The 20,814-nt window shown below is 48.0% G+C and overlaps 1 protein-coding gene across 12 annotated transcripts in view; it reads left to right on the top strand.

Moving 5' to 3' along the window:
• Positions 1 to 7,608: 7,608 nt before the first annotated feature.
• Positions 7,609 to 20,814, top strand: part of ZHX2 (zinc fingers and homeoboxes 2) — a 155,064-nt gene continuing 141,858 nt past the window's right edge. For 6 of the 12 annotated variants that reach the window (XM_012743302.3, XM_012743303.3, XM_012743307.3 and 3 more), the window contains exon 1: positions 7,632 to 8,210. The gene's annotated coding sequence lies outside the window, so the exon portion shown is untranslated. Of the gene's footprint in view, positions 8,211 to 20,814 lie in introns of all 12 variants that reach the window. The other 6 variants (XR_012920163.1, XR_012920165.1, XR_012920162.1 and 3 more) reach the window with 6 other exon arrangements.

Genomic DNA, 20,814 nt, shown 5'->3' with positions numbered 1-20,814 from the left:
AAGTTAAAGAAGGGATTGCTAAGCGAAAAAGAACCAAAACTAGAAGATTTGGAAAATTCTCCACCTATCCATATTGCAAAAAATGAGGAAGCATGTTTTGAAGAGAACACTAAGAATGTGGCTGAACTATCACACAATAAAGAACTGTAGAATTATACAAGGAGAAACACTGCTAGTTTGAACCAAAGTAGATGAAGAAGGACAAAATGAAGGAAGGCTGTTGGGCTTCTTGGATTTATTTGACAAGATGGAACAATAGAGCCATTCAGCTGTGCATGTGTACTGTTTATTCTTCAAGAAGAGGGGCAAATAACCCCAAAGGCAATTCAGAGATCATCCGACGACTGCCTTGGTTTCATCAGGCCACGTGGCCTCCACCAGGAGCAGAGCTGCCTGGTAGAGCTGAGGGGCAGGACCACTTCCTAGAACTGTGGGAGAAATGCTGCCACCCCAGCGGGCTGGAGGGCAGAGCATCAAACTACAAAGGATCATTCTTAAGCCTTAAGAGCTAATGGAATTTGCTTTGTTAGAGTTGGGACTTGCTTGGGACCCATCACTGCTTTCTTCCTTCTGATTTCTCCCTATTGGAATGGGAATCTCTATCCTAAGCCTCTGCTACCATTTTATTTTGGGAGCATATAACTTATCTGGTTTCACAGGTTCACAGCTAGGGAAACATTTTGCGTCAGGTGGAATAGTACCTTGAGGCTCACTCATGTGATTTAAGTGATGTTTACATGAGACTTTAGAATTGACACTGGAATGAGTTAAGACCTTTGGGATGTTCAAATGAAATGAATATATTTTTGCATATGTGAAGGACATGAATTTTGTGGGTTCAGGGGTAGAGTGTTAGTGATTGGATATTTATGTTCCCCCAAAATTGAAATATTGAAGCCTTAACCCCTCAGTGTGATGGTGTTTGTAAATGAGGTCTTTGGATCCAATTGATGAGATCTGTGCCCTTATAAGAAGAGACACTAGAGTTCTCTCTCTTATTCTCTCTCTCTCTCTCCATACACACAAAGAAGAGGTCACCTGAGCACAGAGTGAGATGGCAGCTGCCCACAAACCAAGAGAAGAGGGCTCACAATAAACCTATCTTGCCAGCACCTTGATCTTGGACTTCCCAACCTCCAGAACTGTGGCAAAATAAATGCCTGTTGTTTAAGCTTCCCCAGCCTGTGGCATTTTGTTATGGCAGCCCGAGCTGACTAATACAGTCTGTTAGCCATATGGGCTGCAAATACAGAACCAAGAATGAAACTGACACACCCACACAGGTGAGGGCAGTGCTGCTTGGAGTGCCCCCACTCAAGCTAAGACCCAGAACAAATCAGACCCAGGGTCTCAGGAGGAGTGCCCCTGAGAGGAAAGGTGGAGCTGAGCCTTACATTCCAGAGTCAGAGACAGGCAACAGTGTCCTTACAGAAAGCCCCTCCTTGTGGAAACCAGGAGTGAGGAAAGGCATTCCCCTTAAATGTCACTAATAACTGCTGATTGATGCGTGTTTCCATTCATTTACTCATTCAGCAAACATGTGCTCAGCTTCTATCGTTTATCAATCTTTTATTTCTTTGAAAATAAAAATTACCAAAAACTTAGCAGCATAAAACAACACAAATCATTATCTCACAATGTCTGGAGGTCAGAAGTCTAAGATGTGGTACAACTGGATTCTCTGCTCAGGGTCTCAGTGGGCTGAAATCAACATGTCAGCAGAGCTGCGGTTCTCATCTAGGTCTCATGGTTTTCTTCCAAGCTCACTGGTTATTAGCAGAATTAATTTCCTTGTTGTTGTAGTACTGAGGTCCCTGTTGTCTTGTTAACTATCAGCCAGTGTCTGCTCTCAGCTGCTAGAGGTCCTTGCTACAGGACCACTCCATCTTAGCAACAGAAAGTCCCCCTCGTGTAAAATCCCTCTCACACTTTGAATGTCTCTGAGTTTCTCTTCTGCCACCAGCCAGAGAACACTGTCTATTCTTAGAGGGGCTCATCTGATTAGATTTGACCTATCTAGATAATCTTGATAATCTCCATTATTGAAGGGCAAATGATTCAAAACTTTAATAACATCTACAAAATCCTTTCACAGCAATATCTAAATTCATGGTTTATTGAATAACCAGGGCCTGGGAATCTTGGAGGGCATCTTTGAATTCTGCCTACCATGTGAGGCAAGAAATGAGGACAGAGATGACTGTTGTAAAATACTTGCCCACAAGGGACTTACAATCAAGTGGCTATGGCAAATACAAAGAAGAGACTAGATTACAGGGCAATAATAGCCAAGTCAAGGAAAGTACAATGTTCTGTAGGACTTCAGAGGAGGCTGGAATAACTGTCTTTGGAAGAGTGCAGGGAGGCTCCCCAAAGAAGTGACATTTGATCTGTGTCTTTAAGCACAGAGGGGGGGGGGGGAAGATATTCCAGGTAGAGAGTGTACCATTTGCAAAGATGGAAAAGACTATGGCAACTTTAGAGAGTGACAAGTAACGCAATGATGCTGAATATTAGAGGACAAGATTAGAAGAGGCAGGAGACTGGGCTGGAAACACTGGTTTGGACAAGTTTACGCAAGATGACACATGCTATCCTGAAGAACTTGAAAGCAACAAAAGATTGTGAGCAGGGAAGTGACCAAGCAAGATCTGTATTTTGGTGATAGCATGGATAATGGAGGCAATAACTAGAGCCAGGGAAACGAGTTAGTTTACAGCATTTCAAGTTCCTCAAACTGTCTTAGTCTATTCAGGCTGCTATATAACAGATAACCAGAGATTAGGTGGCTTAAACAACAAAAATTTATTTCTCACAGTTCTGGAGGCTGGGAAGTACAAGATTGGGGTGCCAGTATGGTCAGATTCTGGGGAGAGCCCTCTTCCTGGCTTACAGATGGCCTTCTCACTGCATCCTTACTTGGCCTAAGAACAGGAAGAGAGGAATAAAGCTCTCTGGTGTCTCCCTTACAAATGCACCAATCCCATCGTGAAAGCCCTGCCCTTATGACCTAATCACCTCCCAAACTCCCCCCCAGTAGGATGGCTTTGGGGATTAGGCTTTTAACATATAAATTAGGGGGGAGGGCACACAAATGTTCAATCCATAGCACCAATCCCTATGCTGTCAGAGGCAGCACATTATAACTGGTTCATACGTGAAGAACTATCAGAGGTAGCCAGGTATCAGCAATATGAAACATGTACTACCCGTAGTATGTGTGGCCATGAGATGGTTCTTAATGACGCACGGATGCAGCATGAAATAGCCCTGACTCATTGAGAAAGTTATCACTTTTCAATTTTTTCCCATCCTTTTGATTAGCTCAAGAAAAATTCTAAGTTTGAGGCCATCTTTATAAATCTTTCTAACATCTGTCCTCTCAGGCTCCACCTTCTGCAAATAACAGTGTCTAGCTAGCTTAATAGTGCATTTGTTTCTAGGGATTATTTTCACTGTTGTCTTTCATTTGTTAAAATCAATATTGGATTTTCTTGTTCCTATTGTGACAAATTTATTATTATTAAATAAACGCATTTAAGTGTTTAAAATGGAAATCAATGTAAATGAAATGTGAAATAATACCACAGGTAGTACATTTGCTGCTGGAACAAAAAATGGTGAAGGTGGTTTCCAAATGAATTAATTTTCGGGTCACAGGTGTAATGAGAAGCAGACAGAATTTGCAGTCAATCAAACTCGGATTCAAGTCCTGCTTCTAACTTATCAGCTGTATTTTGCCCATAGATAATTCTATGGGCCTTGTTTTCCTCCTACAAATGAAGGAGACACAAGACATATTCAGAAGGTTGTAGTGAAGATTAAATGAAACAAAGTGTGAGAAGCACCTTCCAGGTGGCCTTGTACACAGTGGGCACTTACAGTTCCCATCCCAGTGAGTATCACTAAAGAATGGAAGTCTCTGCTTTTGGCAACACCAAATGGGAATGTAACTTCAGCACCTGCTGAGCATCTGCACTTGATAAATATTACTTAAGAGTATTCATCTGCTTAGGATCTGGGACCTGTGCGGTGGGAGGGTCCTTAGCCTAAATCCAGCTGTTTTATAACAACTGACTTATATCAAGAAAAGGGTTTGATTCAGAGAGTGGTCAGCCCAGGCATCATAAACCAAAAGGCCCCTCTATACTTTGTCCTGGCCTTCTGCAGAACTCCATGGAAAGTAGATCTGGAATATTCAGATATATGTGCAAATAAACATAAATGAATAATATAATAACACCATTTGAGTTACCCATCACTGTGTAAGAAACCGCCCCAAATCTCATGATTCTGTGGTTGACTGGGTTAAGCCGAATGAGTCTTTTGCTCCATGTGATGTTGTCTGGGATTGTAGTCAACTGGAGGATCAATAGGCTGGAGCACCCAAATGGCTAAAGTCTGATGTGACTGGTGTCAGCCAGGATCTCAGCCGGAGGCTGTTGCCCCCAGCACCTTGGTTTTTCCTCTACATGGCCTCTCCATGCAGTGTGGGCTTCTCACAATTTGGCAGCAGGATTTCAAGAGGAAGGAAGCAGAAACTGACAGTCTCTTAAGGCCTGAGCTCGGATGTCTCAGAATATCACTTTCATGCATCCAAAGCAAGCACAGGACAAGTCTAGATTCAAGGGGAGGGGCATCAACCCCACCTCTTAGTAATTTAATATTTTTCATAAAGCGAGGGATAGGATTGACAGAAGCCATCGTAGGAGACTATCTACCACACCTCCTGAAGCTTTCTCGTTTTGCGAAGGGTTTTTACTCTTGAAATATGTGTATATTTCAACCAAGCAATATTTTGTCTAGTAATTTATCCTAAGTAAATAATCATAGATGATTGAAAAGGTTTGGCACAAGGTTGTCCATTGGGAAAAAAATTGAAACTACCTAATACCCAACAATAGGGGACCAATTAAATCCAATGATAGTTGAGAAGAGTGTTTTAAGAGTCCATGTTCTAGAATCAGATAAAATTAAATTTAAATCCCAACTCTATTACTTAGAATGTGGATGATGTTGAGCAAGGTGCAGTAATTTGGCTCTTTAAGTTTCAATTTCCATATCTGTAAAATAAAGATAAAATTAGAATTTTTTAATGATTCAATGAGATGCTACATGAAAAAGGCTCAGTACATAGTGAATGATCAATAATTGTGAACTCCTATATTATTTATGATAGCCATTAGTGCTATAAAATCAGTGCAAAATCTTTCCAATTCTCCCCATTTCCAGGCATGTAACATTTCCATGGATTCTTATGAGTAACTTTGTGATTAGTTCTGACCAGTAAATTTGTAAGCGAAAGTGGTCTATGTTACTTGTTGAGTAGCATATGTTACTTGTTGAGCAATATTGATTCCAAAGCTCCTGAATCCTATGGGATAAGGGTCTGCTACTCTGTCTACATCTACACCTAAAGCAAACTGTGATCACAGCACTTAATGCAAAAGTCGCCCTTGTTTTATTCCTTGCTGGTTTATTTTTTTAATATGATAACAGTTCAATCCATGCTAAGCTTTGAACAATTTAAAGACACGGCTGCACATCAGAAGTCTCTCACCCCTGCTAGTGTGCATGAGAGTCAAGTGCTCTGAAGATACAAGAACTCAGCAGATTGTCCGGAGGGTTACCTGGCTTCCCTCCACCCTGGCCCTTTCCACCCCATAAACAATCTCTCACCCAGCCTCACCCAGCCTCCTTGCAGATGGCGGTGAGGTGGAGGAAAGGGAAACCTGGTTTAACGAAAACCTCCCAAGTGATTGATCACCAAGAGGAGGTACAGCCTCAAAATTGGAATAGCTTCCTTAAGGCTTGGATGATTTCCATGGAAACATACTGAGAACGATGCTTATTTTAAAGGGGGGGGGCAGTGTGTGGAATGACCTGGAAGGGCATAACAAAGTAAACAATGTAAAAATTAAGTTGGTGGGTTTTTTTTTTTTTCATTTTTTTTCTTTTCCTTTTACTATTCTGGCACACCCTTGCTTACAAGCTAACCTAACCAGATTAGGTGCTTAGATAGGTATCGAATGAGTTTGAGAAAGACGCAGCACGACCTGGATTACAGCCAGCAAGAAGTTAAGAGACTCCTGTAAGAGCCCAGCCAGTTCACCTTTCAGGTTTGGGAGCATCACGCAGACTCCCTTGTTTTATGGGCTGTTAACAAACAAACAAACAAACAAACAAACCTTACATCAGCAATAACAGAACAAACAGGTGCAGGCTAGCAAGAAAGTTTTGCATATAAGCTATTTTTATTTTTATTGTAAAAAAAAAATTCTGAGGAGCCAAGGGGTTGTGTCCAGGAAATGAGAGCGCTAAGGGAGACCCCCCCCCCAAAAAAAAATCTTTTAGCTATTTCCTTCTCCGCAGCCTAGGAAACGAAAATGCCAAAAGGTCACTCAGCGCTTTGGCCACCCAGTCAGCCCCCAAGGCCAAATATCCCCACCCCAGTCCGGGTCCTCGCCCCTGGCCACTCCGCTGCACACGGCCACCTGTTGCTGCCCTCACTCCCAGAGCGGAGTCGCCAACGGCCGCTAGAGTTCGTTCTAATTCCCCAGAGCAGAGCTAGCCAGGAAGCCCCGACGCGCAGTGCTTGCTAATCTGCAGGGCGGGCGGGGACTCCGCAGAGTCTCCCAGCCCCGGGCTTCCTTTGTTTTCCCACTGCATTCAGAAGGTCAAAACTAAATCTCAGACGGCATCCCCTCACCCCCACCCGGTAGATGACGAAGCGTCCACAGGCCCGCCGAGGGGAAACGAGGTCCGTCCCGGCAGGAATGCGCGGCGCAGACAGGTTGCAGCGTGAGGGTCCGAAGTGTCCTCGGGGTCTGCAATCCCTTGGAGCTCTTTAGCCTAGCACCGTGGCAGGAGCGCGGCGCCGGAAGGCAAGTTCACGGTTCCCAGGCCGAAGGCGAAGGGCGGCGAGATCCTGGCCCGCCTTTGCTCTAAGGCGCCGGAGGGGACCCTGGGGGCGGCCGCAGTTAGAGATCGGCTCCTGCCCGCAACGCCGGAGTCGCAGTTCCGAAAGTGACTCGCCTGGCTTCCGAGGGACTCCCCTGCGAGCACCGCAGGGGCGTGCATTTCTCCCAGTCTGGGAATCCCAGCCTTCCCGTGCTCCACAGGAGTTTAAGTCGGCCCCTGGGGCGACAGTTTGTTGATTGGCTCTTAAGGAAAAAAAGTTTGAGGATCTTTAACCAGCCTCAGACCTGGCGCGAGCGGAAATCCCGGAATCTCCCCAGCAAAAGCGATCTGACTCAAGTCGTTATATAAGTGGGGGCTCCTTCTTCCCCTCCCTACTCCAAGCCCTCTCATTACTATTCCGGGAGCAAAGTGTGTCTGGCTTAAAATAATTCCAAATTGTTATTATTTTCCCGAGTCCGAAGGCGCAGGCAGCGCCCTGGGCGCGTGGCGGCCCCACCCGGGCACAGCCCCACGCACTGCGGAGGGGCGCGGGGTCCAGGCGCTGCCGGAGCGGGGCCAGCAAGCGCGCCCCTCGGCGCCACGGTTAGCCGCTCCACGTGCTCAGGATCAACAGTTTGTTGAGCTCATCAGTGACACCTTGAACTTTTCATAAAGAAAATGGGTATTGCGCCGAGAGGGTTTGGCCGCGGCCAGCGCGCCGGATCGTGCTTAATATTCAATGATCTCGCTCGCGCCTCCCCCTCCTCTTCTCGCAGAAATTCCACCGAGTCCGTTACTGGGCTCGGACTTTTAAGTTAATTTATTGCCCCCCACTACCCTGGCCAGTAATCAGCGCCTTCGGGGCGAGCCTCCCCCCAGCTCCCGCCTGAAAATGACATTTCGCTGGCGTCTCTGGAGGGGGCTGAATTTCACTTTGTAACTTTCTGCGGAACCCGAGCCCGGGTGGCAGCTCGGGTGGTGGTATCGTATGCAAATACGCATGCTGACGTTACAGATCATGTGGGTTTTGGCGTAGATTCCCCACTGATCGAGGCATTTTTTTTCCCCTTTTTTTTTCCTTTTTTTTTTTTCTTTTTAAAATTTTGGCCACCGTTCTCCGTACGGGGGCTTTTTCTGTCTGTCTGTCCGTCCGGCAGGCTGGTTTCCCCCTCTTTCCCACGGAGCCCGAGCCGGGCGCCCGCTGGGGAGTGGGGAGTGGGTGGGGGGAGCCAGCAGAGTTCCATTTTGGAACGCCCGTGCCGCGTCTCCGCGCTCCCGGCCCGGTCCCCGCGTTCCCAGCCCCGGCGCAGGTAAGAAACTTCGCCTCGGCGCGGAGCCCCCCCACCCCGCGCCCGGCGCCGCCGGCCCCGAGCCCCGCACGCCGGGCGCCGGCCACTCCAGCCCAACTTTCCCACCGCCGCCGTCGCCGCGGCTCCCGAAAATGTGTTGTTAATGGGACTTGGCCGGGTCCGTGATTGGGAAGGGGGGACGGACGGGGAGGGGGTGTGCGGGCTCTTTTCTGCGGGTGGGAGGCGACAAGCGGATACAGAGAGAGGAGGAGATTTTTTTTTAAAGAGTTTTGATTGCAAGTTTGGATAAATGGGAGCCAGACCGAGGAGGAGGAGGAGGAGGAGGAAAAACATGTCTACGTTTCCCTATGTCGACATAAGCCACAAAAAAATATGGCGTCCGCTTTCGACAGGGCGTTACGTAGACCCGACTGTTTTTATTTATTTATTTCGTGGCCGTCTCCCTCCCTGCTTGGCCAAACTGCGGCGCTTTGTGCAAACGGGGCAGGTCCCGCGGGGACGCCAGCGGGACGTGGCCGCGTCTCCGCGCGTTTTGGCAGGCTGGGGGCTGCGAGTGTGCGCCCCGCTCCCTCCCCCGCTCTCCCCTCTTCTCCCCTCTCCCGGTGACGATTCGCCGTAGTGTGGTGGCAGGAAGCATGACGCCGTGGGCTGAGGCTGCCTCTGCTCGCGTCGCTCCCGGTGGCTGCAGGCAGCGGCGCGCGGCGCGGGCGGCCGCCGAGCTACCTGACGCGGGCAGGGCCGGCGCGCGGCGCTGTCCCCGGCCGGCTCAGGTGCGGGGCGCCCGCGGGGGCGGGGGCCGTGGGGGGCCGGGGCCCGGGCCCTGCTGCGGCCGCCCGCGCGAGCCCGCGTTCGCCCCCCGAGCGGCAGCTGGCGCTCTTCGTCCGCCCCACAAGAGGTTAATCTCTGCTGGTGTTGCAGCTTCTTTGTGGCTTCCCCAGGACTTGGTCTCCTCGGCTTTGCAAACTTGCCCTTTTCCCAGCCGCTTTGCGGGAGGCTGCGGAGAGGAAGATGAGCGGAAAGTTGGAAACCAGCAAGCATCACAGGACGGTCCCTTTGGCCTCGGAGCTGAGCAGAGAGCTTGGGAGGCGGAGGCGGAGGAGGAGGAGGGTTTGTCAGGCTGGGGAGAAAACTTGACAGGAAAGCCAAGTTGTGATTTGCTCAGGCTGCCACCTGACTGAGAGGCTTCAAAGCCAGTGGGGTCTCTGCCTTCCACTGTTCTGCAGCGGCCTTTTGTTTGTCTGGAGCGTGGAGAGGGAGACAAGTCGATGAATAGTGACTTTCCCTGGACCCCTCCTCTTTTAAAGAGTCGTTGCCTGGCTTGGACCCCAGGGACACTGTCTTTTCAGGCCCTAGAAGTTCTTCCCCAACCTGCTCTGATGTTCACGTTCTCTTTCAAAGTTAACAGCTCCCCAAGTCTGCGGCCCCTGCTGGGCTGGGTGTGGAGGCGGGAATCCTTCCCTATCACCCCTTGGGTTGCACAGACCTTCCACAATTACCCTCTTAAAGCACACACTCACACGCACTTACAAACTCACTCCTTTATGTAGCGCAGAAATTAATGCCCGTGGAATTGAAGGGGCTGAGGTTCTGAGAGCTCTTCAAGATTTGAGTCAAAAGGTGATTTTCTATGTATGAGGGCAGCGAGTTTAAGCAGTTCAGTCCCAGGGCAGTAATGTCAAAAAGCGTTTGGATGACGACCAAGTGGAATAAATATCTTGTAAAATGGCATGTATAATAGTAAAAATAGATTAATGGAGCCGTCAAGTGGTTGAATGGGACCAACGTAAAGGTTTAAGTTTAAAGAGAAAGTTACATAAAACTGTATACTCATCTTCTAAGTCCAGAAGGGAAAAAAAAAATCTACAAGATTGAAATGTGTCACTGACAATAACAGGACCTTTGACATGAGGAAACACCATTGTTGCTTAAAGGTTCTGCTCCTCAATTGTTCTCCAATGCACTTGTACCTTTCCTTCCAGCCAGGTTTGCTGTTACCTGAAGTTAACAGCACTTAGGGGAAACTTCAGGAGACTGAGGTTTTAGGGTAAATCAGCTATATTAATTAATCATCATCTAAAGGAAAATAATTAAAATAGCACTGTTGTTTGCTGGCACTGAATAAAATGTATCCCTGTGATGTAAATGCAGTGAATCTTGACATGCTAAAAGATGACCCCACCCCAAGTATCTTGTCCACATTGAGGCCATGTGATTCGGTAGGATGCTGTGCATTGAACAAAACCAATAATGACAATTTTGATAACAGTTGGTAACACTTACTGATACAGTGTGCTAGGCATGATGCTGTGTATTTTAAGTGCTTTATCACTTAATTCTCACTGTAACCCTAGGAACTAAGTATTATTATTATCCCCAATTTACACTGGAGGAAACAGAGCTCAGAGAGGTGAAGAAACTTGCCAAGTCACACAGCAGAAAATGAAGTCATTGTTGGAAGCCAGGTCTGACTTCATGACCTAAGCTAGTCCATTGTAGCAGCTCCCAGATGTGGGAAGTTGTAGTTAGGATGAAAATGTAAAGGGTCCAGGCAGGATAGAGGTAACAGCAGCCACTGCCCTGGAATCTAAACTCAGGAATTTACCTGGATTTCATTCCTTTATTCATTTTTTTTTAGCAATTATGTGTTGATTTATTTATTCATTCAGCAACTATAATGTTCCTTATGCTAATAAGTGCCCATAGTTATTAAGCAATTTTACATGCCAGGCACCATCCCCAGTGCTTATCATTAGACTGTTTTGTCTTTATGACAACGCTGTGATGTAGGTACTCTCATTCTCTCCTTTTTCTAGATGAGGAAGTGCAGGCACAGTGAAGTTAGCTGTCTTGCCCAAGACCAAACAGCTAGTAAGCTGAGTGCCAGCCCCCGGAACACGTGCACTGCACTGCTGCAATGCAGGGCCCTGTACCAGACGTTATGGAGATGCCAGGGAGATCGAGGCCCCTGACCTCATGCACGGCCCTGCTCCAGGCATCATGGAGATGCTGGTGGAATAGAGACCCCCTACCCTCCAGGAGTTTGAGCAGACCGCGGGGAAACATTCATTAGGCCAAATCAAGCAGGATTAGATAAGTGCTATAATTGAGCAAAGTAACTACATACTGTGGGAGCACAAAGAAGGATGTGATTATTCTGCTCTGAGGGACTCCTGGAGGATCTCCTAGAGGGGGCTTCAGCTGAACTGACCCATGAATGAGGAGGAACAATGTCTGGAGGTGTATCGAATATCACTGCATTCAGCTGCCAGCAATAGAAATTCTGCCCACCGGTGACTTAACCAGATGGGGACATACTTGTGTCAGAGAGCGACTTACTTGTGTCAGAGAGCAACAGGGTGGGTGGGACCATGCCTCAGCTGTACCGTTGGGAACCCGGGCTGTGTCTTTGCACTCTGCCTTCCTTAGAGCGTAGGCTTTTGGCCTTAGGTTTACCATCTTGTGGAGGAAGGTGGCTGCTACATCTGCAGGCCTCGTGTCTCATTCCAAGAAAGAGAAAAAATGATACATGGGGCGCAAAGAGCTTTTACCTAGTACTGCTCACTGTTATTGTTTGGGAAGGAATACCCCTCCCAGGGACTTCTGCCCTTAGTTCATTGACCAGAGCTGTGCGCTGGTGACCCAAACCTGCCAGGGAGGGCAGTGAAGTATCAAGTTAGGCACATTGCAGCCATGAACAAACTGGGGTTCAACTTGTAAGGGTGAACGGAGGAGCGGTGGTTGAGTTGGCAGGTGGAGCGTGTGCTGCCTGAGATAAGCAGAGGAAGAAGGGTGTTCCTGGTGAAAGGAACACGGACCTGGGAACCATGTGCATCCTGGGGAGGTGAAAAGGGGGATGTAGGGAAGGTTGTGAAAAAGATGATGCCAGACTTGGAGGTTGAACCTGGGGGAGGTTGGCTTTTAATCTAAAGGCACTAGGGAGCCATGGCAGGTTTCCTAGGAGGAATTGCCATGTGTTTTAGGAAGGTTAAGACTAAGACTGACAACCGCATACCTTGTGCAGTCAGATCAGCTTGGCTTTTATTTGCAGTAAAATGAGTGCTGGAAAGTTTCAGACCAGGGACCAGTTTCGCCTTAGGGCAGAGAGAAGACAGTGTACAATAAAGAAGATGAGGAGATTTTCTTTTAGGGCCTGCCAATAAGAATCCAAATTTAACCTGATGTTAGTCAGCTGTTACCAGGAGGCAAACAGCTTTCCTTTCATGGTAACTAAGTGAGTGGAACCAAAAAAGCTGGAAAAGGTACCATGTACTCTGCAAGCACCACACTTGCTTTTCCCAGACTTTTGGGACTCCCAGGTCCTTGCTGCAGCTCCAGCACTCACCAGCAGGATAACTCTGGTCATGACCTTCACCTTTGCCTATTTACATCAAGGACATGATAGCAAAGGGCCTCAGAGGCCTTCCCCTCATCAGATTTCCCACACCAGATTTCTCCAGCAAGGACCCACATCTCTGATTCTCTTTGCTCAATTTATTACATTAGCTTTATGACTTTGGGCTATTACTTACCTCTCTGAACCTGTTTCCTCATCCCCCAAATGGAGATAATTTTAGTGGCTGCTGTACGGGTTATTGTGAAACTTAAGAAATTTATAATAGGCCTTAGCACAGCACCTAACACATGGATTGTGCTCAACAGATCATCACCACTGTTGTCATCATCACTGCCGCCACCTCTCGGATGTGACTTTATTGTAGAGGTGCCAAGTCATTAACATGCGTGGGCTTAATCATCCATCCTGGGACCCTGACTGTCCCATCTCATTGCCATTCCTTTCTTACCTCTGCCCCACACACGCATGCACTCATTTTGTGGCAAGTCGGAGCAACTGTTGAAATGGAAATCTGCCTTGGGAATATCACAGTGAGACGCTGGTATGGTGTTCAGATACTATAATATGCTGTGTCATGGCCAGATCCAGACAGTGCTGTTCTGGAAGGATGCTTAGCTGTGCACATGCCCCATTGGTAGACAATAAGGTGGACATTGTTTTCAGTATTGACAAGGCAGTTTCATTTTTAATGGAAAAAAAAAAAATTCCCTCCTGTTTCCCCTCCCCCACCGTTCTCTGAGGCCCCCACCCTACATTGAACAGGTTGTGATTGTTAGAACATCCACCCACAATCTGTTTCCTGTTCTTATGCTTGTAATCATGCATTTAAGAGGGGTTGATTGGCAATGGGTGTGTATGTGTGTGAAACAGACCCCAAGGAGAAGAGCAGTCCTGATGACAGTATAACAGTCTTCACCCAGACTTTAAAGTGGAATAGAGAAGAGAGGGCCAGAAACAGTTTTCTTGCTGATCTCTCTCTCTGTGCCCCTGGACAATTTACCTGTTAAAAGCCACAGCTCACACCCCTTCTTCCTCTTTCTCTCCCTGCTACCCCTGATACTACAAACACTTAGTAGAGATTAAATCTGGTTACACAATGTTTCTCTGCAATAATATTTAACACATAACAGAATCCACAGGGGATCAGTATTAAGGAGTGTAGCTCAGGCATTCATTTTAGTATAAGAGGTATATTTTAGGGGTGCACAGGTGTGGTTTGGGATGGAAGAGTGGGAAGCCCATGCTGGGTTTATCTTGCAGGGGGAAACTAGCAAAATTCTGGGAACCATTTGCTGTCAAGTTCAGGGTGGGGAATAGATCCTGTATCTGGGGCCTGGGGAAGTGGCGAAATTGAGTTAGCTCCTTCTTTGGAAGGTAACCCTCCCTACTGGGGGCCCAGGGCCCACTTGTGAGAGAAAGGAGCTTGCTGTTGAGGAATGTAGGGGGAAGATTGTGAATGAGAGTTCCTGGGCTGCAGGTTCTGCTCAGCTTGGTTGGATGCCTGCAGCTGCAGCTGTTGGGCTCCAAAACATCTTCAGAAAACTGAGGAAGGACCAGAAGTCTAAGTCAAGGAGGAAGCAGCATGTGTGTATGCACACATGCATATACTACAGAGGTGCCGGTTTAAACCAGTGTTGCAGAAAGATGAGAAAAACATTCCTCAGCAGGCCTGGCATTTGTGCCCCCACAGCCATCCCACCCCCTACAGCCTTGTCTACTCTGGCTGGCAAAACTCAACAAATGCAAAGCTCCCTACACACCCAGATGCACAAAGCTCCCCACATACCCAGACATACCACAAGCACACAGTGTTGGCCATTTTAAGAACTGCAACTGCTCCGAAAATTAAGCACCTAGGACTTACTAGGCACTCTTGCTAAGCGCTTCCCATTCACTACGTCATTTCATCTGACCGTGAGAAGTAAATTAAGAGCAGTGGTACAATCCACTTTAAAGATAGGAAAAGAAAGCTCAGAGAGGTTCAGTATTTGCTAAAGATCACAGAGCAAAGGTAGCAGAGTCACGATTTGAACTCAGATGAGTCTGGTTCCAGAACTTTCTGAAGTTGCATGTAAGTCTCCAGGTGGCCAGCCCCACATCAGCCCAGAAGGGGAGGGGCGGGGGGAAGGGATGGTTTTAGATGGTGCTGCGGGACAGCCCGATTGCTTTTCCAATAAGGGGTGTAGGGGTGTGCGCCTGTGTGCACGGATGTGTGTGCACGTGTGTGTGAGACAGCGTTTAGTCAAAACAGGAGAGAATTACAAACCCATGCGTATCTATAGCCTCCCCCCAAGCACCCCCCAAAAAAGAGACAATTCTAAAGCCTCTGTCAGTGTCCACAGGGCACTGCACCCTCTCCACCCTCTCCTCCCGGGGTCTGGAGAGAAGGAGCCCCAGTGGGCTGGGAACTGCAGGGTTGGAGCCCGAGGAGAATCTGGGTGCTGCTGTTGAGATGCAGAGCCTTGGCCTCGCCAGCCAATGGGGCCGGGGGTGGAGGGAGCAGGCGGAGGGAGGGTGGAGAATGGTTGTGTTGCTGTTTTTATACAATAAAAGAGGATCATTGTAATTGGGAGCCTTTGAATCATAACACGTCTGCCTATGGCTCTCTCCAGCTGCAGAGCCATTGAGTTAAATAGCGCACAGAAAACTCCTTTCAGCTGATATTACGTTCCCGCTGTTCTTAAAATATGAGACTAGGCTGATTCCCTCTAACGACAAAGCCATCTCGGGCTCCCCCAGCCCCTTGGGTGTAGTCAGAAGCCCAGGGGAGCTCCACGGCCTGAGGAGGAGGACGGTTCCTAACTTGTTTTTATGTACGCTGCACCCTGGCTTTTAGGAAACGGATCCTTTAAGATATTTGCGCACAGCTGGGTCAGAGCTGGGTGTCATGGCCGAGTTGTTTATGGTGGGTGGTGGCCCGGAGAGGGGGTAGGGAGGGGCCAGAAGCCAGCACTGGCAGGCAGGGGGTGCCTTTGCTTGTGTGTGGCGGGGAGGAGAGAATAGAGGGGTACAGACTGACAGCTCGAAGCCAGAGAAAGAGACTGCCCTCTGGCCAAGACAGTTAGGAGCAGGGATGGGTTCCAGGCAGGAGCAGATTAAAGGCTGGTTCTCCCCTAAACTCTCTTCATGGAGCACTCTGCTGTTTCATTATCTCTTGTAGAACTGTCTGTTACTTTCTTCCGGGGAACTTTGTGTTACAAAATTGGTCTGAACCGGTGGTGAACTTCTGCCAGAGACATGTAGTCCAGGAGAGCTCAAAGCCTCCGCATGACTTCACATTGTTTCCAAGAGCAAAGGCTCTGGGGGGAACAGAGCCACAGAGAGGAAATGGTTTTGACAATGCCGTGGGTTAATGGGAGACATTGCAAAGACCGAGGACTGTTCACAGCAGTGTGAACTTGGACAGTGGCTGACTTTGGCCTTTGTAGAAATGGGATTTATGGATCTCCTGGTATAAGGAATGATGTTCTCTGGAATTACTGGAAGGGAATTGGGGGGGGGGTGAGTCTAATAGCAACATGGTGCATTAGTAAGATCAAGGAATGCTCTAGCTGGAAGAAACCTTAGGGATCCCCTAGTCCAGCTTGGGAAAACCCAGAAAGGTATAAGGGAATTGGCCCAAGTTTACATGATCTATGGTCGTGTATTTTTTTCTGTCTTCTCTATAGTGTAGCGAAGGCCCTTCTGTTTCCTGAGGTCTTCCCTGACCGCCAGCTCACCACAGGTGTGCACCTTCCTTCCCCACTCTGTTCCTCTTTCCAGTCAGCACTCACTGAGCACCTGCCAGAGGAAGAAAACAATGTCCCTTCCCTCAGGAAGTTCACAGTCATTGGCATTTAACCAGAACAACAGCGTACAACATCGTAGCTCTCACTGACATGTAGGCGCAATTCTAAGTGCTTTTTGTGAGTGTCCTTGGGCAGTCCTAAGAGATATTGGGATTCTGTTATCCCCATTTATCAGACAAGGAAGCACAAAATGGGGAAGTCCTTTGTCCGAGGGTTCTGGAAGCCAGGCAGTAGTATGGCACACCTGGTCCTCATGAAGTCCGGATAGTGCAGCCCCTCCTACCCTCCACGCACCTGTGGCTCCAGCCAGAGAGCTGTGGCGCCTCCTGTATGGATTAGAACAGGTGGCTGAGCCACAAGCCAGCGCTGAGGATAACAGCGAGGACGGGAGTGCATTCATGGCTTGCCAATGGGCCTCTTCGTTCATGGTTTTTTCCAATTTATTGAATGCTCCAAATACCCTCACACCGTAGCCCATGTCATTGGCACAGCAGCTGAGTAGGTAATATGAAGGGCAGAGCCAGAACTCAACACAGGGTTTTGGAATCCAAGACTTGAAGAGTTTTATCCCCATCAGGCAGGTGCCTGCAGCAGCTGCTGCAGCCAGAAGTAGCCCACTGGGAGACCTGCGTGGGCACAGGCAGATCACTTAAGGGACTGCCTAGGTTAGTCCACCAAAGTCCTCCTAAAAATCAAGGAACTTTTTGGCACTTTAGGCAGTCTTTAATTGAGCAGGAGATACTTATTTGAGCAAAATAACAAGCATCGAGTATGATGTATAGGATACTTACTGCCTGTGTCAGGCATTGTGCAACTCTGTGCATAGGCATTATATAGCCTCATTTTCTAAAATTGCTTTATTGAGATATAATTTACATACTCAGAATTCATCCATTTTAAGCATTTATTGATTTTAGTATATTTACAGAATTATGCAACCATTACCATAATGTGACTTGAGACCATTTTTATCATCCCAAAAAGAGACTCTATGTACCCATTAGCAGCCACTCTCCATTCCCCTCCCTAGCCTCTCAACCCCCCAGCCCTGCATAACCACTAGCCTACTTTCTGTCTCTACAGATTTGCCTTCTCTGGGCATTTCATGTAGGTGGAATCATATAACATGTGGTCTTATGTGCCTGGCTTCCTTCACGTGCATAATGCTTTTGAGGTTCATCTACAGTGTAACACATATCAGTATTTCATTCCTTTTTATTGCCACGTAGTATCCCATCGTGTGAATATAGCACATTTTGTTATCCATTCACCATTGATGGACTACTGGATTGTTTCTGCTTTGGGGCAGTTATGATAATGCTGTTGTGAACATTTGTGTGCAAGTGTTTATGTAGACATGTGCTTCTCTTTCTCTTAGGTAGATACCTGGGAGTGGAACTGCTGGGTCATATGCTTCCAAACTTCCAAACTTCTACAAAGTGGCTGCACCATTTTTATGTTCCCATCAGCAGCATAGGAGGGTTCTGGTTTTACCACATCTTTGTCAACTCTTGATATTGTCATTAGCCCCAATTTAGATGAGGAAACTGAGGCACAAGGAAGGAAGGGTCACATGGCTAGAAAGAGAGAAAGAGCAGGACTCACACACTAGTCTGGATAGTGGACTAACCCAGAGCCAGAACTAGGCTAAAGCAAATGAGGTAGCCAGTGTGCAAAATGTAAGGTGGTGCCCACTCTCAGGCTCATACAAGTGCTGGGTCAGCACCTGAGAAAAAGAGCCTCCTTAAATTTTGCTTCCTGGGTGCCTAGCCCTGGCCAGTGCCACCACCCAGCTCCTAGTGTAGGGCACTGTGCTCAGTGTTGGGGGGTGGACACAAAGATGGCCATGCTGCCGCCCCTTCCCTGAAGGTACTTAGTCTGGCTGGAGAAGCTGTGCATTTGCAGCTCCCCACAGCTAGCCTAGCTAGACTTGCAGAGCTCAAATCACTGCTCATGGAGTTGCTATGAGAATCACAGGGCATCATACCTGTGAAGTTAGCACGGTGCGTGGCACCTAGGCATGCCTTAGAAATGCTGGCTGATGTCATTGTTGTCACTGACATACCTCTGACCTTATATGCCTCGAGGATGCCTCCGAGTCACTGTAGCTTGAGAGACATCCTATGCCTTGCATATGTGACTGGGAGCCCATCTGCACTCCACAAAAACAGAGGTCATCACCCACTGACCACGAAATGGCCTGAGATAGGGGAACTGGACATACCTGCTGATCCTGACCCAGGCATCTTGGGTCCCAGCCACGGAGCTCAGCACTGGCTCCAGTTAGCTCACCAATTCCCCTCTGGGCTGTGGATGGCTCTGTCATCGCCAAAGCCAGAGTACAATTCCTGTGCTCCCCAAACATGAGAAAATACCTGCTGGATAATACTTATGGGAGCCACGGTGAGCCAGGGACAGGATGGCTTTGGGTCCTTTCTGCTAAATGGACAGCCCCCTGGTTTTCTCCAGCTGGAAGTAGGGACTGTCTCATTGGGCTGTTTATAAACAGCCGAGCCTGCTGGTCTTTCAGGGGTTGGGTCAGGGAGGGGAACGCTGATTGTTCTGTGGTAGGAGATTTGGGGAATCAACTTCAAGATTTCTGAATGGCCCGGGCGCAGTGGCTCTCGCCTGTGATCCTAGCCCTCTGAGAGGCCGAGGCAGGTGGATCTTTTGAGCTCAGGAGTTCAAGACCAGCCTGAGCAAGAGCAAGACTCTGCCTCTACTAAAAATAGAAAGAAATTAGCTGGGCAACTAAAATATATAAAGAGAAAAAATTAGCCGGGCTCAGTGGCGCATGCCTGTAGTGCCAGCTGCTCGGGAGGCTGAGGCAGAAGGATCGCTTGAGCCCAGAAATTTGAGGTTGCTGTGAGTCAGACTGACACCACAACACTCTAGCCTGGGCAACAGAGTGAGACTCTGTCTCAAAAAAAAAAAAAAAAGATTTCTGAATGAAGAGGAAATGTGTCAGTTACAAAAATGGTAGAAATTACAGGAGCCTTCTTGCTCATACTGGTCGAAGGCCACTTGATTCTTCATGTGGCCTAAATGCACGCACCTCTCTTCATAACAGAAACTCAGGGTCCCTGTCCCTGGGAAGGCTGCTTGCTGGCAGGACCACGGACTAAAAGGTGTCAGAGCTCCACTGCTGCCCTCCCAGCCCTGTGCACACACCATACCTGGCACCCACCCTGCTGGCCCACTCTGAGCGTGACCCATCTGTGCTGTAGGGTCCCCATGTGTCTCAGAAGCCTGCTGTCTTGTCCTGTCCACCCGTGCTCTCATGTGTGTGGGTGTCATAATGAGACCTTGAGTTTGCTGAACTCTTTATGCATATTCCCACAACCCAGCCCCACCCCCTGCTGCCTGAGCACCCAGCCTTGACTGAGGGGTTACTCAATGAATGGCTATTGAATTGATAAATAGAATTAAATAAAAGAAAGGCTACATGTGTTGAAATAGGAGGGTGACATCATGCTGGGCCTAACTACACAAAAATAAGAGAGACTCTTCTAGAGTAGATTTTTTGCATCTTTTTTTTTTTTTCAATAAGAGGGAAAGAGGAAGTCTTACTGGAAGGAATACATATTGTATCATCTGTTACCAGCCTCTCCCTCCCTAAACTCCACTGACATGTGGTTCTGAAACACCAAATTTGTTCATGTTTCACTGACCTAAAAACCTCCCCTTGTCATTGGTTGCCCAGGGTCACAAACCCAAATGCATGTAAGGGCTCTGTAGGAAGCGTGAATGAGTGAAGAGTTCAAGTATAGAATGGTAGGAAGTGGTGGGAGTAGGTCCATTAGAAAGCATATGCCTAGGCTAAAGGTATTCAAAAAATGTTTAACAGATTCTCCAGTCTACTTGCAGGCTGCCAGTTAGTAACTTCTGACCCATAGGATCAAGGCCAAGTTCCTGACCCAGGCATGGTGGCTATTTGAGAGCTGACCTACCCACCAGGCATATGTTACTCCTTCCCCCTCTGCCATGTACCCTACACTCCAGTCATTTCAGATTGACCCCCGAACCCCAAATGTACCATCCCCTCTCCCCTTTTAATCCTTCTCCCTGGAAAGACTCATGTCCCAAGCTCAGCAAAACCTACTTATTTCTGCTCTAGAGCTATTTTCTTTCTCTCCTCTAAGAGGCCAGTATGCCGTGGAAATAACCTGTTCGAAATTTTAGCTCATGGATTTTGATCTCTTTGTGCATCTGCCTCCCTGAAAATCTATGAGCCACCCCTCCACCCCAAGGAAGAGCTTCCTGTTTATTTGTGTGTTCCCAGCACCAGCACAGGGCTGGCCCACTTTGCAGGTTCACGGTGAATGTGGACTGATTGGATGGTCAGATGAATAAGTGGCTCTTTCACAAGAGCCTGCCTGGAGGTCTGTGCTCCTGGGTTAGCACAGGTGTAGCATGAGTTGCTGCTCACTGCTGCCCCTGCTGGCAGGTCCTTGCCACAGCC

This window comes from Microcebus murinus, chromosome 7 (genome assembly GCF_040939455.1).
Source record: "Microcebus murinus isolate Inina chromosome 7, M.murinus_Inina_mat1.0, whole genome shotgun sequence".
In the NCBI taxonomy this organism is placed as follows: domain Eukaryota; kingdom Metazoa; phylum Chordata; class Mammalia; order Primates; family Cheirogaleidae; genus Microcebus; species Microcebus murinus.
Note: the sequence above shows the minus strand (reverse complement) of the source record. Positions and strands in the feature narration are given on the sequence as shown.